This window comes from Ictidomys tridecemlineatus, chromosome 13 (assembly GCF_052094955.1).
Source record: "Ictidomys tridecemlineatus isolate mIctTri1 chromosome 13, mIctTri1.hap1, whole genome shotgun sequence".
Lineage (NCBI taxonomy): Eukaryota > Metazoa > Chordata > Mammalia > Rodentia > Sciuridae > Ictidomys > Ictidomys tridecemlineatus.
In genome coordinates, this window is record NC_135489.1 from 52,306,109 (window position 1) to 52,324,315 (window position 18,207).

General features: G+C 35.8%; 1 protein-coding gene across 8 annotated transcripts in view; it reads right to left on the minus strand.

Annotated features, from left to right (window-relative positions):
- Nucleotides 1–18,207, minus strand: part of Dlgap1 (DLG associated protein 1) — an 878,199-nt gene that overhangs the window by 831,037 nt on the left and 28,955 nt on the right. The gene's annotated exons all lie outside the window — the stretch shown is intronic.

Genomic DNA, 18,207 nt, shown 5'->3' on the forward strand with positions numbered 1-18,207 from the left:
TGTGATATTGACTTACATGGGCTGCTTAAAAAAAAAAAAACAAAAGTAATTTCTGTGGTTTATTCCAACTCAAAAGAAGTTGATGATTTTATGATCACTGGGATCCTTGCTTTTAAAATGGTACTCTCCTGTCACATTAAGTTAATTTTGTGTTAGCTGCTGAACCGTGAAACCTATTTTCTTTATGTAAGAAGGTAGCTTACTCCATGCAATTCTAGCCACAGAACAATAACAGTTAAGTTTAATCCCACTTTAGCAGTACAGATTTTACCAACCAGAAAAATAATGGGCAAAACACAATTTAGTTAAAAGTGGGGAAAATGTTGCATTTGCAGTAAGAAATAAGAAAATTGAGGGGTAGGGAGATTTTAATTCTAACCATCCAAAAGTACTATTCGGTTGCCCAACTTGTTTCCCTTAAAGGATGAAGAGGTGTCATCTTTACAAGGGAAATTAAATAAATTCTATCTGGATGAACACTGGATAAGAAAAACAGGGGATCTGGATTGAAGTTTCTGGATTGAATATCTTCACACAATATGTATTCCTGGTCCTTGTTACCTCACAAGTAATATAGTGGCAACGCAATGCAGTCGAAAGACCACTGGTTTGATTTCTGGGCCTGAGCAAATAACTTCACTCATTCATGAACCTAAAAGTATTCGCCAGGTACTCAACAGACACTGTCCAATTCTCCTACAGCAGCTGCTGTAATAAAACCTGGAGGTATGGAGAAGAACCCAAGAGTTTTTATGAAAAACTTAAAGTTCCATAAGATCATATTAATCTATGATCAAATTAAGGGGTGTTATGCTGGGTGACTGGGCAGTACAGGGAAAGATTAGTGGCTCTGAATAAACTTAATGGTTTCAAATGACACTCTCAACCTAGACATGATGTCTAGGTTGACCAGGTGCAGCTAGACCGCTTCCCGGTTGTGACAGTTTAGATATGAGGTGTCCCCTCAAAACTTCTGTGTCAATACAGGAGGTAAAATTATTGGATTACGAGATCTTTAACCTAATCAGTCCATCCTTGTCTGAATGGACAGGCTGGGTCCCAGGTAACTGTAGGAGGGTAGTAGTACGTGGCTGGAGGAGGTAGGTCTCTAAGGCATGCCCTACAAGTGCCCATGTTCCATACAGCCCCTTCCTCATTCTCTCTGCTTTCTAGCTTCCATGACTGAAGTAGGGCTCCTCCACCATATCCTTATGCTATGATGTTCAGCCTCATCTTGGGTCCAAAGAAATGGAGTTAGCCCATCAAAAAACTGAACCATTAAAACCATGAGCCAAAATAAACTTTTCCCCCTCTAAGTTGTTCTTGTTAGGTATTTTGGTTGCAATGACAAAAAGCTGAATAACACACATTCTCCCTATAATTTTGGCTCAAGTCATATGAGGGCTAACTGTTTGAGCCTTCAGATTATTCCAGCCAATATCCAATATGGTCCACTCATGTGGCTGGCATTGGATTCTGGCTCTTGGTAGGATTATCAGCTTAGGTTTCCTAATGGAAGCATATGAGTTCTTCTTCATCAGAATTCTTTGTGTGTAGCCCGGGCTCCTCATAGCATGGTCAGGTGCCAAGAAGAGGGAGTTTCCAGTCCTTTCGTGAGCTCAAGAGTCAGGAGAAACTAACCATCACTTCTTCCATATTTGATTGGTCATAGCCAGTCTCAAGTTCAAGCCATATTCAAGGGGATCCAAAATAAGTCCTGTTTCTTGATTAAGCATATTTATGTAAGGAAAAGAACTAGCAAGGCACTGAATGTGGGGTTGTGGTGTTCCTCTCACTAGCTCACTCAGTCTTCTTAGTACCATTTAAAGATATGTTTAATTCCTTCTGTCAGAATGTAAAAAGGGGCTAATGATGAGACTCTGGACTTAATTATAAGGGAAACTGGACTTATAGGTAGCTGCAACAGGTCAGTTGTGCCAAGACTCATGATGAGAATAAGAGGGACCAGAGATTTGGAACATGGATATCTCAATCAATGAACATAAAACTCTTTTACTACTAGCTTCTCTTGAACTTTCTAGGCCTAAACAAGTGGACAAGCCCACTCTTGTGGTTAGCACCACTCTCTTGTATGCAAAGGCACCTTTCTCTTACAAGATTAGAAGTGCTCCCATCAGGATATAGCCCACTTACCTCTGGAATATGAGACAAACAACTAAGTCAGGTAATAACATAATCCAGCTGGGTAAGTTCTAGGCCTATTAAAAGAGAAAGACGTTAGGGCTGTGGCTGTGGCTGTGGCTGTGGCTCGGTGGTAGAGTGCTTGCCTGGCATGTCTGAGGCACTGGGTTTGATTCTCAGCATTGCATATAAGTAAATAAAATAAAGGTCCATTGACAATATTTTTTAAAAATTAAAAAATATATTAATATTAAATTTTAAAAATATTTTTTAAAAAGGAGAGAGTCTATAGGAGGTGGGTGACCTAGCTAACAAGCATGACCAGAGGTGACGGAATGAGTTTGAGTAGAATTTTGAGGGTCCTGGGCCCAAAAGAGAGGATCATAAAGTTTAATGAGGAATAGCTTATTGATATGGAAACAACTACTTACAATATAGGAATTAACTCTATTGAAAGAATCTGTACTTAACTCTGTGGAAAGGAACTAGTATTAATATGGATAAGACAGTTCTTGGAAATGTAGAGAAAAAAGTGGTCCATAACATGGTAGACAATAGAAAAAGGGATCAAGATGTAGACAAAAATGGGCATACTTGAGTTTGTATTCTAGATTTGTATGAAGACCAGAAAACTCACTCCATATTCTGTCATGGAGAATACAAGGCTTGCTAAAGTTATAAGAAACCCACTAGTCACATAGGCAAAATCAACACTGAGACGCTCAGTGGTGCTGTCCTCTTAGGCCAGGGTGAATCAGAGGAGAAACTGTTATATAGCAATGCTTCTAATAGAAATGATGGACAATTATCATCAAGGATGGCATTGGGAATGGTAACCAGGGATTGCTGACCTATATAGGGAGAGTGTTAATAAAACTCTACATTCTTCATGGGAAAGATAAAGCTACCAATTGTTCAATTATATGATCAAAACAAATCAGAAATGGATGATCATGAAGTAGCAAATAGCCTTCCCAATAAAAAGTTATGATCCCTTGCCTAATTTTTATACCTGAGCCAGTTTTTATACTCTAAACCCACTAGTTGAAATTTTAAAAAATGGGGTTCCCAGGAAAAAGGAACCTGAGACCTAAGGCAAGTATGTATGTTGATAATCCCCATAGTCCTTCCTGAAAGGGGCCCAAAGACCAGGAAACTGCTCACAGGTGAAGGGGAGTACTCAGACACGTCAAGGATTGTTGGATATCATATACAAGATTACAGCCAGCAATGCATGTTGGTCAGATACCTCAAGGGAAAAAGAATGAAAGACTGGCAGCAGGAAAATCTGGGGAAGAGAAACCTGGAAAAGATATAAGGGAATGAGCAGCAAATATAAAGAGCTTTGGAAATCTTTCTATTGCATGTTATAGCCTGCCAGGGAGCAGCCGCCACAGAAGAGACAGTACTCAACCTAGCAGAGTATGACTTGGTCAGCTGACACCAGAAAGTATCTGCCATGATCACTCCAAGGGCAACACAATGGGTACATAAACCAAGTGGCCATGGTAGCTGATGGTGTGTGTAGTGGCCAGGGTGTCATTAATGCATCCAACATCACAGGCTCCAATTCGTTAAGGCTGATCTACCTTCTGCCCCAGACACATGTCATAGAGACATAAAAACAGCAACAAAGACCAATGCTGATACTCGAACATGGAACTTTCTCTCAAGGAGAGAAATGAGACACTTGGCAAGCTAAAATACACTGTTCACACTCCCCTCTGGAAGAAGCAGTGATTCCTCCTAACTGGAATTGACTCATATTCCATATATGAGTTTTCATTTGCTACCCAAAGGATCTCAGACAGCACTACTGTACATGATCAAGTATTTGATCCACTGTCACAGGCTCCTACATAACATTGCACTGGATCAGGGCACTGCCTTCATCAAAGGAAGTTTCAAAGTGAAGTATGACTCTAAGTAGCCACAAGTCCTATCACCCCAACACTGCTACCCTAACAAACGACTGCTCTGCCCTACAAGGCTGCAAGGTGGTGTCAGGTTGGGGATGACACTTGGCCACCATGTGGATGTCATATGTGAAGGGTACAATAAACACCCTAAATTATGATTGTTTAGGAACCACAGGGTGGGAATCCAAGTGGCTTATTTGTCATCTCTATAAAGACCCATGTGAAATATTTGTTCTTCCTGCACCCAAAACTTAAGGTTTTGATCTAGAAGTCAAGAAGAAACACTTTCCAAGAGGACCAAGGGAAAACAAAACATTAAGCAAAGGCTCCCTCTCAGTCACTCTAAGCTCCTTGTATCAAGAAACTAGAAGAAGTGGAAGGAAGTCACAATTCTGGTAAGAATATTTGATTCTGATCATTGGGAGGAGACATAGTCAATGCACAAGAGAGAAGGAAAGAACATGTTGGACACTCACTGGGGCATTTCTCATACTCCCCTGCCTAACTGTGACAGTAAATAGATAACTGCTCAATCCTGAGAAGGGTATGGTTTGGGAACTCAGACCCCTCATAGATAAAGATCTGGATCACTCCATCCAATTGTCCATCTAAATAAACAGAAGTGCTAATTGAGGGTGAGGGGGATCTAGAATCGGTGGAAGAGGAAGATGATGAGTATCAGTTGTGGCCAAGAGACCAGCTGCTCAGTTAGAGCTTGGCTCACTCCATTAGCTCCTCTTCTGCAAGTTTTCCCAAACCCTGGAGGAACTATTCCATAGGTTAAATGAAGTAGGTGGATCCCAGTGGCCAGCAAGCGGAGGAGATGCTAAGAGCATTGCCCAGGTTCCCCTTCAACAATACGATGGGCAGGACTGTTCTCTTGCCTGTCTGGGCCACACAGTTCCGTTGTTCTGTGTGGGACTGGATATAGATTCTGGGCAACTGCATCTCAATTCAACTTCCCCTCCTTTCTCACACACAATGTCACGGGGGCTCCCCAGTAAATCTCCTGTATGTCAATCTCCATCTCAGTGTCAGTTTCTGGGAGGCTAATCTAAGCCAAACACAAACAAACACACACAGTATATTCTATTTGTATAAAATTCAAACACAGGCAGAAATAAAACTTACATTCATCATGAGTACAGAGATTCTCCTTGTGGGGAAAGAAAGGTTTGAGGGGGGATTAAAGGACTTTGGAGAAATGATACTGTTATGCTTCTTATTTGGATGTTATTGACATGAATGTGAAAATTCATGAGCTAGGCAATTATGATTATAGTACTTCTGCAATTTTATTTTATATTTTATATAATATACACATCAAGAAGACGCTTCTCAGAAGCCTACATTTCACAGTCCTTCTTGACAATTCAGAAATTATTTCACTTCTGATCACCAATATGAACATGAATTATCATTTTAGGCTGTGAAACCAACAGTCTTATGTACAACATCAGATTTAGATATGTACTAGCCATGAAAAGCTGGTCAAACTTTTTTGCTCTGTTAACCTAGATTTTTTAGTCTCTAATACAAACAAAACAGCACCACATGGAATTGTTGAGATTACTAAATAAGCTATTCCTTTTAAAGAACTGAGGATAATATTAAAGTAGAATAAAAAATAACTCATAGCATTAGCACTAAATTAGATTAATTTTAAACTTTGCATAGGACAGATGCTTGAAAGTGCTTATCAAAATAAAAATGAGATAATTTGTTTTGTTTTATTCACAACAAGTAACTTACCTGATTGGACTTCAATTTATATGAATTTATATGAATTATATTAATATGAATCATACATTTACATACATAAATAAGCACAATTGTTGTGATACATGTTTACCTGTGGCAAGAAGAGTGATAAGAAAGTAGACTCCATTCTTTCCCAGCAAAGTGAGAGTAAATGACATCTTCATATTATTAAATAAACATGGGCTATAAAATTGGATATTTTTATATTTGAATTCTGACTATTAATTACTAGCTGTATCAATTGGCAAAAGTTGCTTATCTTTTTTTTCTGTTTTTTTTATTGTTGGTCGTTCAAAACATTACATCTTTCTTGATATATCATATTTCACAGTTTGATTCAAAAGGGTTATGAACTCCCATTTTTACCCCGTATACAGATTACTGAATCACATCAGTTACATCAATTACATTTCCATTGATTTACATATTGCCATTCTAGTGACTGATGTATTCTGCTGTCTATCCTATCCTCTACTATCCCCCCTCCCCTCCCCTCCCCTCCCCTCTTCTCTCTCAACCCCCTCTACTGTAAAACATTTCTTCCACTTGTATTATTCTTCCCTTACCACTCACTTCCTCTTGTATGTAATTTTGTATAATCCTGAGGATCACCTTCCCTTTCCATGCAATTTCCCTTCTCTCTCCCTTTCCCTCCCCCCTCTCATCCCTATTTAATGTTAATCTTCTTCTCCTGTTCTTCGTCCCTACTCTGTCCTTAGTTACTCCCCTTATATCAAAGAAGTCATTTGGCATTTTTTTTTAAGGATTGGCTAGCTTCACTTAGCATAATCTGCTCTAATGCCATCCATTTCCCTCCAAATTCTATGATTTTGTCATTTCTTAATGCAGAGTAATACTCCATTGTGTATAAATGCCACATTTTTTTATCCATTCATCTATTGAAGGGCATCTAGGTTGGTTCCACAATCTTGCTATCGTGAATTGTGCTGCTATGAACATCGATGTAGCAGTGCCCCTGTAGCATGCTCTTGTTAGGTCTTTAGGGAATAGACCGAGAAGGGGAATAGCTGGGTCAAATGGTGGTCCCATTCCCAGCTTTCCAAGAAATCTCCATACTGCTTTCCAAATTGGCTGAACCAATTTGCAGTCCCACCAACAATGAACCAGTGTACCCTTTTCCCCACATCCTCTCCAGCACTTGTTGTTGTTTGACTTCATAATGGCTGCCAATCTTACTGGAGTGAGATGGTATCTTAGGGTGGATTTGATTTGCATTTCTCTGACTGCTAGAGATGGTGAGCATTTTTTCATGTACTTATTGATTGATTGTATGTCCTCCTCTGAGAAGTGTCTGTTCAGGTCCTTGGCCCATTTGTTGATTGGGTTATTTGTTGTCTTTTTGTCTAATTTTTTGAGTTCTTTGTATACCCTGGATATTAGGGCTCTATCTGAAGTGTGAGGAGTAAAGATTTGTTCCCAGGATGTAGGCTCCCTATTTACCTCTCTTATTGTTTCTCTTGCTGAGAAAAAAACTTTTTAGTTTGAGTAAGTCCCATTTGTTAATTCTAGTTGTTAACTCTTGCCCTATGGGTGTCCTATTGAGGAATTTGGAGCCCAACCCCACAGTATGTAGATCATAGCCAACTTTTTCTTCTATCAGACGCCGTGTCTCTGATTTGATATCAAGCTCCTTGATCCATTTTGAGTTAACTTTTGTGCATGGCGAGAGAAAGGGATTCAGTTTCATTTTGATGCAAATGGATTTCCAGTTTTCGCAGCACCATTTGTTGAAGATGCTATCCTTCCTCCATTGCATGCTTTTAGCCCCATTTCAGGAAATAGAAAAAGAAGGAGAACTTCCAAATTCATTCTACGAGGCCAACATCACCCTGATGCCTAAATCAGACAAAGACACTTCAAAGAAAGAAAACTACAGACCAATATCTCTAATGAATCTAGATGCAAAAATCCTCAATAAAATTCTGGCGAATCAGATTCAAAAACATATCAAAAAAATCATACACCATGATCAAGTAGGATTCATCCCTGGGATGCAAGGATGGTTCAATATACGGAAATCAATAAATGTTATTCACCACATCAATAGACTTAAAAATAAGAACCATATGATCATCTCGATAGATGCAGAAAAAGCATTCGACAAAGTACAGCATCCCTTTATGTTCAAAACTCTAGAAAAATTAGGGATAACAGAATCATACCTCAACACTGTAAAAGCAATCTATGATAAGCCACAGGCCAGCATCATTCTGAATGGAGAAAAATTGAAGGCATTCCCTCTAAGATCTGGTACAAGACAGGGATGCCCTCTCTCACCACTTCTGTTCAACATAGTCCTCGAAACACTGGCCAGAGCAATTAGACAGATGAAAGAAATTAAAGGCATAAAAATAGGAAAAGAAGAACTTAAATTATCACTATTTGCAGATGACATGATTCTTTACCTAGCAGACCCAAAAGGGTCTACAAAGAAACTATTAGAGCTAATAAATGAATTCAGCAAAGTGGCAGGATATAGGATCAACACGCATAAATCAAATGCATTCCTGTATATCAGTGACAAATCCTCTGAAACGGAAATGAGGACAACTACTCCATTCACAATATCCCCCCAAAAAATAAAATACTTGGGAATCAACCTAACAAAAGACGTGAAAGACTTATACAATGAAAACTACAGAACCCTAAAGAAAGATATAGAAGAAGACCTTAGAAGATGGAAAAATATACCCTGTTCATGGATAGGCCGAACTAACATCATCAAAATGGCGATATTACCAAAAGTTCTCTATAAGTTCAATGCAATGCCAATCAAAATCCCAACAGCATTTCTTGTAGAAATAGATAAAACAATCATGAAATTCATATGGAAAAATAAAAGACCCAGAATAGCAAAAACAATGCTAAGCACGAAGTGTGAATCAGGCGGTATAGTGATACCAGACTTCAAACTATACTACAGAGCAATAGTAACAAAAACAGCATGGTACTGGTACCAAAACAGGCGGGTGGACCAATGGTACAGAATAGAGGACACAGAAACCAATCCACAAAACTACAACTATCTTATAAAAGTTGCTTATCTTTTATAACTACAGTCTTTCCTTTCTACAGTAAGAATAATGATGCTCATTCTGTGGGATTTCCTGTGCTGTTATAGAAAATAGCAGTATACTCACAATGTTGTTTCAGTCACAATACAAACTTTGCACTCCTCTTCTTGCTTATGGCCAAGAACATATATTTACCTAATGGCTGCTGAGTTTATAGGATCAATATATATTCAATAAATAGTTTTTTAAAGAGAGTTTAAATCAAGTACCATATGTCATGTTCTGTAAACCGTAGCACCCAGCACAGAGACTTGTATAATGTATTACTTGGTTTTGATGGATGAGACACAAATTATAATGGAAAAGGAATACACAATTGAAATCACAGAATCGTATTCTGGACAACTTTCCTAATTAGCATTTTACAATTTGAGTCATGAGATTGATTAACAAATGTAATATGAGAATGTTTTGTAAAATATGAGCTACAAAAATATTTCAGTATTTATAGTATTTAAAAAGTTGAAGTTCATTTTATCGCCTACCTTATAAAATAAGCATTCCAAAATGAAATTTTTCTAAATCAGAAAGATTACATGGAATAAGTCAGGTAACAGATTTATGAAGTTCATTAGGACATAATTCTACACACTGAATTACCTTTAACATTAAATTAAACTCAAATTTCAAAGAACAAATTATTTTTTACTGTAAATTTGGTCCATCATTTTCTATTATTAAAAAAATGAGCTTGGCAAAATATAGATGAAACAGATCTTGAATTTTAGATGATATAGGCTCAAAACTAAGCTTTGTCATTTACTAACTTTGTGTCTTGAGCTAAGTTTCTTATCTGTCTGAATCTCAGTGTTTTCATCTGTAATATAGGATTACCACCATCAATGATATTAGGAAAGAGCCTAAAATATACTGAAAGGCAGGAGTTCAATAGAGGGGAGCTATTTATATCATGACATTTGCATTATGAATTATATTGGTGAGTGACAGAGAATTGATTTAGTTTTAGTTTTTTACAGAGCTTTTCAGTTCTCTTTCTCCCTCTCATTTAATCACGTTAAAGTCTCACAGTAAAATATAAACCTGCAGTTCCATTCATTCTGTTTATGCTGTTCAATAAACACATTACAGTATTTCAATTCTGGCACTAGCATCTTGGCAAGCATTCTGGCTAGAATATATTTTATGCTTCAAGACCTAAATGTATAGTGACATATTAATACTTTGTGAAATTCTACAAAGATTCAGTGGCCTCTAAGAAAGAACAAAACATATGTTCACACTTCAGCATACAATACTGTCCACCCTGCCACTGTTTATTGTCATAGGTCCTGGCAGTTGTGTCCTCGATGGATAAATTACAGTAACTTCAAGTTTCTATAGAGGAGCTTATACCAAGGTTAGCTGGTAACGGGATACTATTTTGAGTTGTGCTACATTAGAAAGGAGTGTCAAAATAGGCATCTTTTATTGATATCAAATTCATCCTTTGGATTCCCTTCATTAATTAAAACTGAAATAAATGCCCATTAATAACTACTTTTCAGTTCAAGGAAGAATGCTACAATAAGATATTTGTAGAACATATATCATGAACTTTTAAAAAAATATTTTTAACACGTTCAGTTAATATCTTTGAAACAGTAAGAAATCTACAAATCGTCTATACATTTATACCTACATCATTCTAAATGGCCAGTGCAATGCTCATTAATTTTCTATTTAATAACAGTTATAAAGGGAAAAATATGCTGTTATCAGTTTTTGGGAGACCAATACAAGATGTTAGAGGAAATACACAATAATTGCAAAGTGCACTATGCTTGCCTAATTTTTCAGTCTATCAAGGACGGACTCCACTGTCATGCAGACCTGGGTGGGTTCAGACATGAGGTCACTTTCATTTTCCTTGAGGCCTACAAAGTGTTATATGTTATGCCCAAACCAAACTGACCTTTCTAACATACAGGTGATATTCATTCTTTAGTAGTGTTAGAAGTCAGGCACATATATGGTTGTGTTTACTTCATGTTGGAGTTATTTAAAACCCGTTGGGGGAGGTTCCTCATCTTATTCAGGGGGTTTTCCAAATGAAAATGATTCTCATAATAATTCTAAAATGTTATTTCCACTTTTTTTCTGTCTTTTCCTGATGAGTTTACAGTGGTATTTTTAAGAGATTATAGGATGTGACTGAAAGATGGCAACCCATTGAATATAGAAAGCTGATATGAGAAGTCTTCTATGGATCTCTAAAACTAGACAATAAATAGGTTTGAAAAACAGCAAAACAATCACAAAATACTCATCATTAAATATACTTTGTTCTAAAACATATTTGTTTAAAAATGTTTTACTTATGTTTGAATTTATTACTCTTATTTTTAAAGAACTTATTAAATTATTTAAAAATAACTTAGTTGTAATTTATAATACAATAGTTGTAATTTCCAATACGATAAATGTTAATAGATACAACCTACACTAGCAAAAGAATTTTTGGGTTTTCCAATACATTTTAAGACTAAAGAGGTCCTCAAATTGAAAGGTTTTCATAGCTTCTGCCTTAATGATTCAGTAAAAAGTAAAAGTTCTGGGAACTCCTAGCTTTCACTCAAGAATAAAGAACATCAAGAAGAATTCATTCTCCCATTTACATAAAACTCCTTGTCTTACTTTGGGGTTATATTCTGATAAACCATTATAAATTGAAAATATCCTAAGTTGAAAACACATTGAATACAGCTAAGTTACTAAACATCATAGCTTAGCCTAACCTGCCTTTACGCTAAGCCTTGCTTAGAACACTTAAAGAATTAGCCTCTGATTGACAAAAATCAGTTAACATATAATAGTGTTCAGTAGCCCATGTAATTTGGCACGGCAAGTGAAAAACAGAATGGTCATATGGGTTCACTTTCACACCATTGTTTAAGGCAGAAAAAAACTAAGCAGAACCAGAAATGGAAGAATTTTACAAGTTTTCTTGAACCCACTAGCAAGCTGAGGTTGTGACAGGGCAAACAACTCGCCAACATTTAAGGAGAGACAGCTGACTGCAGTATGAGTCCAGGAGAGCAATGGCTTACTCAGTACTGACACTAGAAACCAGTAAAGAGAGTTCAGCTGCGTGTTGGAGGTCAAGGGTGAAGGGTCAATAGAGAAGACTCTGGGGGCCAGAGATATAGGACGAATTCACATCTCCTTCAGATGCCTTTCTCCATGAATCTAACCAGGCACTAACAAAACTTGGGGAAAAGTTTAGAGTGTTCCTTGGGGTGTGACCTAAGGAAGGAGAATGGCAGCTGCTGCTACAGAGGTGCAAAACTCTATATGGAACCTTCTAGCCTATCTCCCCCACAGAATTAAAGCTTTAAACTGTGGGCAAAAAAGGCGGCTAACACTACCAACTTGAGAACTGAAGAAAACCCACTTCAGCTGGGAGAACAAAAAAACAAACCAAAACAAAACCACCTGCCCTGGAGGGAGGGTGGGTACATTTTGACCTTAGAAACAGAGAAGGCAAGAGAAGGAAGTCTATCAAACCCCAAAACCTGAGGATACAGTGTGCCCTAACAGTGTGGCTAAATGGGAACAACAGAGAACACTCCACTGACAGCAGATGAACGAGTGTGTGGGAGGAAACTCTCTCTGGTGTTCAGTGCAAAGGAAAGACCAAAGCTGGGAATGGGGCAAAGATGGAGGGAAAACAATCTAGAACAATCTAGAACAATCTTCTGACAATCTAGAACAATCCTAAACACAAGGAATCTGAGGCCTATGGTAGATGGTGAGGGTAAAGACAGTGACAACACACTTTAAACCTAACCTTACTCCTCACTACATTTATTCAACCTTGCACTAAAGGCCCAACAGGAGAAAAGGCATGACCATATCTATTCATTAAAAGCACTTTATCTCAGTCTCTATTAAACCACACATGGCATCCACATGCATCAACAGAACAGGACAATTCTGAGGCACATGGAAAGGAAAAAAATTCCCACATATGCACCAAAATAAAATAACTATCCACATACCCCGCCAAACAAAATGATAAATGGAACCACTCAACCATGGCAATGAAATTATAACTATCTAATAGAAAACGTAAACTAACTGTGATTAATATATTAAAGATGTATATTGCAAATCATAGAACACTAAAAAAAATCAGAAATGCCTAAATAAGTTAATACAGGAGATAAAATGAAATTATAACACTAAATTTATAGGAGAAGGGAATATAAAAAAAAGTGAGAATAACAGGTGGGACAAATAGAGAGCACCTAACAGAGATGGTTAAAAAAAAAAATCAAGGCCCCAATATATGCTATATATTTAAAGATACAGATTAGTTAAACATAAATAGCTGGAGGAAGATCAACCATGGAAGTAATAATCCAAAGAAAGTTGCAGTAGCTATAATCATAGCAAATAAAGTGGACTTCAAAAGAAGGAATTATATATATATATATATATATATATATAATTATATATATATATATATATATACATGTACACATATATAATGATAAAATGGACATCATGTCTTGATAAAAGAATTGACTCTCCAAGAAGACATAAAAATCCTAAATGTATATGTGCCTTATGACAGGGCTTCATAAGACACAAAGCTTAAACTGATAGAACAGAAAAGATAATTAGATGAATGCATTTCAACACTTTGCTCAAGTAACTGGCAAATAAGGACTTGATAAATCAGTAAGGGTATAGAAGACCTCAGAAATACTGTCAACCAACTTGACAAAATTCACATTTATAGAATACATCTCCCAATGACACCAGAATACACCATCTTTTCTATTGCACATAGAACATTCATCAACAGAGTCTATAAGAAGCTGAGCATACTTTAAAATAATAAAAATAATATAAAGTATATTTTCTTAATTTATGAATCAAAGAGGAAGTCTCAGAGGAAAAAGCACAAATACTTTGAACCAAAGGGAAATAAAAATACAACATACCTAAAGACATGGGATGCAGCTAAAACAGCATTTAAAGGAAAGTCTACAGTCTTAAGATAATTACATAAGAAAAAGAATGGCTCTCCAGTCAGACTGATAGGGTTAAAATCTGGGTCCACTTTATACTAAATGTGTGATCTTGGGCCATTTGCTAAACTGTCAATAGTTCCAATTCCTGACTTCTAAAATGAAGGTAATAATAGTTCTTACTTTCTAAGGGCATTAGATGTAACTTATTATAAAGAACTTTTTTACCAGTGTTTAGTAAATATCAGATACATTTTGGTTAATTTCTAATAATTAGAAAACATTTCAGTAGGAACTCAAGATGAGGTGACATAGTCCTTATGCTCAAGAACCTCAAAGTCTAATGGGGAGAGAGAAATTTTACTTCTATCAAGTGGGTGTTTCTCTGAGATGGTAGACTATGCATCAGGGCTTAAAGAGTCAGGGGTTAGCGAAACAAAGAAAGACACTCCAGAAGAGAATACTCTGAGCAAAGCAGGATGTTGTGAGGACATGTGCAAATTTGGAAGCTGCAATTGGTTTAAATTACTAGGACACAGTTTACCAAAGACAGAATGGCAGGCAGGTGTATAGGCAGGAACAAAGAGAGTCAACAACTTCACTTGTCATTACTAAACATTGAGATTATTTTGGAATCAGTGCTGAGTAATAAGTTGGCACAACCAGTTTTTGCTAGAAAGAAGTCTTGGTTACACTACAAAGGACATGTAAAAAGTGGCTGGGGATAGTTATGGGGTGTGGAATGGACCAAGAAAGCAGCTATTACAGATGTGATAGAGGATGATATCTCGTCACACATTAAAGTGGAGAGAAAGATATTAAAGATAGCTTATCAAGAATGTCTCATAGGGCCGGGACGATAGCTCAGTGGCAGAATGTTTGCTAGCATGTGGGTTCAATCCTCAGAACCATATAAATAAAATAAAGAACCAAATAAATAAAATAAAGGCATTCTGTCCACGTACAAAAACAAAAACATCTACAACCACAAAAAAAAATTTTTAAAAAGAATGTCTCACAAATTATTTCCTATAGAGTTGATAAATGAAAAAATGCACAATTCTGTCTTAACCATCCCATTGCTAAACTGTCAGTAGCTCCAAGGGAGGTATGAATCACCACAGCAGATAATTAAAGTGATAGGAGAAGAATATGTGTAGTTTATCAATAGGATATGCTATGTGTGAAGTACAATAGATATGCTGGGTTTGAGGTACTGAAAAATCTAACCAGAATGCTAGGTTTATACTCCAGCGGTTAGAATTGTGAATTTGAGATTCATCAATGCATAGTCATAATTGAAGCCTTGAGCCTGCATGAGAACTTCCTAGGAAGGGAAGTTGGGTGACAACAGAGCCAGAGTAATGACTTGAGACTCTGGGACCAGTTGATGACAATTAAAGTGATAAGAAAGAGAAAATTATATATAGGATTTAAAGATCAAGCAGAAACTTGACCAAGTACAGATGATTCTTGAGATTGAAGTTCAGAAATTTTTCCCTCTGAACTCTTATGGTACCTCAAGTCCTTCCATATTAGTAAAAGATATGCTTCAAATTCCCCACAGTAGATGCCTGAAACCTCATACAAAACTGATCCATATATAGATTGTTTATCCCTAAAAGTACGTATCCATTATAAAGTTTAATATATAAATCACGCATAATAAGAGATTAACAAAAATAACTAATAATAAAATAGAACAATTATAGCAATGTATTGTAATAAAATAGCCAGCTCCAGTACTCTTATGCATTGGGTCCATTATTAAATAAAATAAGGCTTACCCGACCACAAACACTGCTCTACTACACAGTCTATCAGGTAATCTAGAGGGTTACTAAAGGTAGACAGCTTATACAGAGCAGATATGTTGAACAAAGGGATGATTTACCTCCCAGGTTGGATGGAGCAGGGTGGCTCAAGATTTCCTCACATTGCTCAGAATGGTGCACAATTTAAAATATATGAATTGTTTATTCTGGAATTTTCCATCAACATTTTCAGGCTACACTGTTTATTCTGGAATTTTCCATCAGCATTTTCAGGCTGCACATCACTACCAACTACTGAAACCACAGGATATGAAACCACAGAGGCCACTGTATCTCTTCCAGCAGTGAAATCTTCATAGCACTATATTAATTTTCTTGGGCCAGTGTAACAAATCACCACAAAATTATGACTTAAAATAATAGAAATATGGGCTGGGGTTGTGGCTCAGCAATGTAGCTCTCACCTAGCACGTGCAAGGCTCTGGGTTCAATCCTCAGTACCACATAAAAATAAATAAATCAAATAAAGGTATTGGGTATTGTGTCCATAGATGACTTAAAAAAACTGGAAAAAAAGCAATAGAAATTTATCTTGGAAGCTAGAAATCTGAAACCCAGTTGTGTAAAGGCCCACACTCCCTCTGAAGCCTCCATGGAGATCCCATTCTTTGCCCTTTTGAACTTTTGATCACTCTCAGTATTCCTCAGCCTATAGCCAACTCCTCCTCTCCCACATTCTGTCTCTAAATAAATTAAATTTATAATTCATGTTTGTAAATATAAATGTATATCTATATAATGAACTTAAATTATATATTACATGTATATTTACATAATATGCGCAATACATACACAATATATAAACAACATAATGAATAATATAGTTTATGTATTTCATATATATAACATATTCCTTATTGTTTTATTTTACATTATATTTACTTTATGGTATATCATATTTTATAGTTTATAGTATATAATATCTTATAGTTTATAGTTTAAATATATAATTATATTTTTTGGTTTATAAAAAATATTTGTAATGTATATTAAATAAATAACATAATCAATATACATACACAATACATATTGTATGTGAATAAATATACATATATATAATATAGAGTATTTACACAAGAAAAAACATCAAAAGTGGAAATACAATTCCACATTTGACACATAAAAGCATTCAAACTATCAAGAAAAAGTTATAAATGCATGTATAATATGATCATGTTTTTTTTAAAAAAAGATACATCTAAAAGAACTTTGACAAATTAATCACAAGAATATTGATATTAGTAGAACCACTGGAACTCTATTTATTCATTTTTTTCTATGGGTTTGACTTTTTCCACAGAAAACTTATTTATAACACTTTCAAATAACTGGAATATGTTTTTATTAAACACATATTCACTTCCTCCAAAATGTATTTGTCAGCCTTAAAATTTCAGACAACTAAATGTAAGTTAGCCATAAAATAAAGATCATTTTAAAAGCAAAATAAAGCTGAAAATAATCAAATATTTGTTTTCTAAATATTACAATGTCCAAGACCAAAGAAATCAGTACCACCTATGTTAAGTATTAATGCTAGCATTATTTGTTCATATCCCTTCAAAGGGAAAATTCCTTTATTACTGAGTGTAATAAACACTCATCATTTAAGGAAAAGCTAGCCGGTAGCTGTAAATATACTCTATGAGCCATTTAAGAGGCAATTATGTGCGCCTGATAAATAAGACTGAATGAACCATCTATAAATGTAAATTATATGTATAAATTATAACATTTAATTGTTTCTGGAAGAGGCTGTACTATTATTAAGCATCATGATTAGTGATGCTGTTGTGCACAAAATGGATCTTTCAAGACATATTTTGATTTATATTTAACTCACAAAAAAATGATCATTTATATACTACCAGCACAGAGTTGATTTTATAGCTCAAACCCTAGAAATATCATGAAATTGCTATTTTGCTATCATTAAATGTGATCCACCAGTTCTTCCCAAAGCAATAAATATTTGCTTCTTCATCTGGAAAATGGATTAATCAAAAATGTCCTCTTAGAGCTTTCTGGAGAACTTTATGTAACTTCATAAAATGAATAATGGAAATTGTGTAGTGTTCACTGGCAGAACATTTGCATTCATATTAAGGTGAGAAGTAGCGCACAATTAATTTAACAACTATGAAATTGAATAGTTGTTAACAAAATTTTTAACTCACTCTGTGATGGTTTGCAAAGCATTTCACAACAAGCTACAGTAATGATTTTTCTATATTACTGTTGTGAGTTATAATTCTCAACCTTTTACAACAAAGTATAGTAGATGACTCAACTTTGTTAAAATCATAACAATCCAAGAGAAAACTTTTCAAATTCTTAGTTCATTAACAGAATTTGCTAGATTATTCTTAAGGTGTGATAGAAAACTAGGGTAGATGTTCATTCAGGCTTTTAACATCCAGGAAATTCCACACTCCACAAATGAGCCTCTTCTGATGCAGAATATAACCATCAAGCAGCT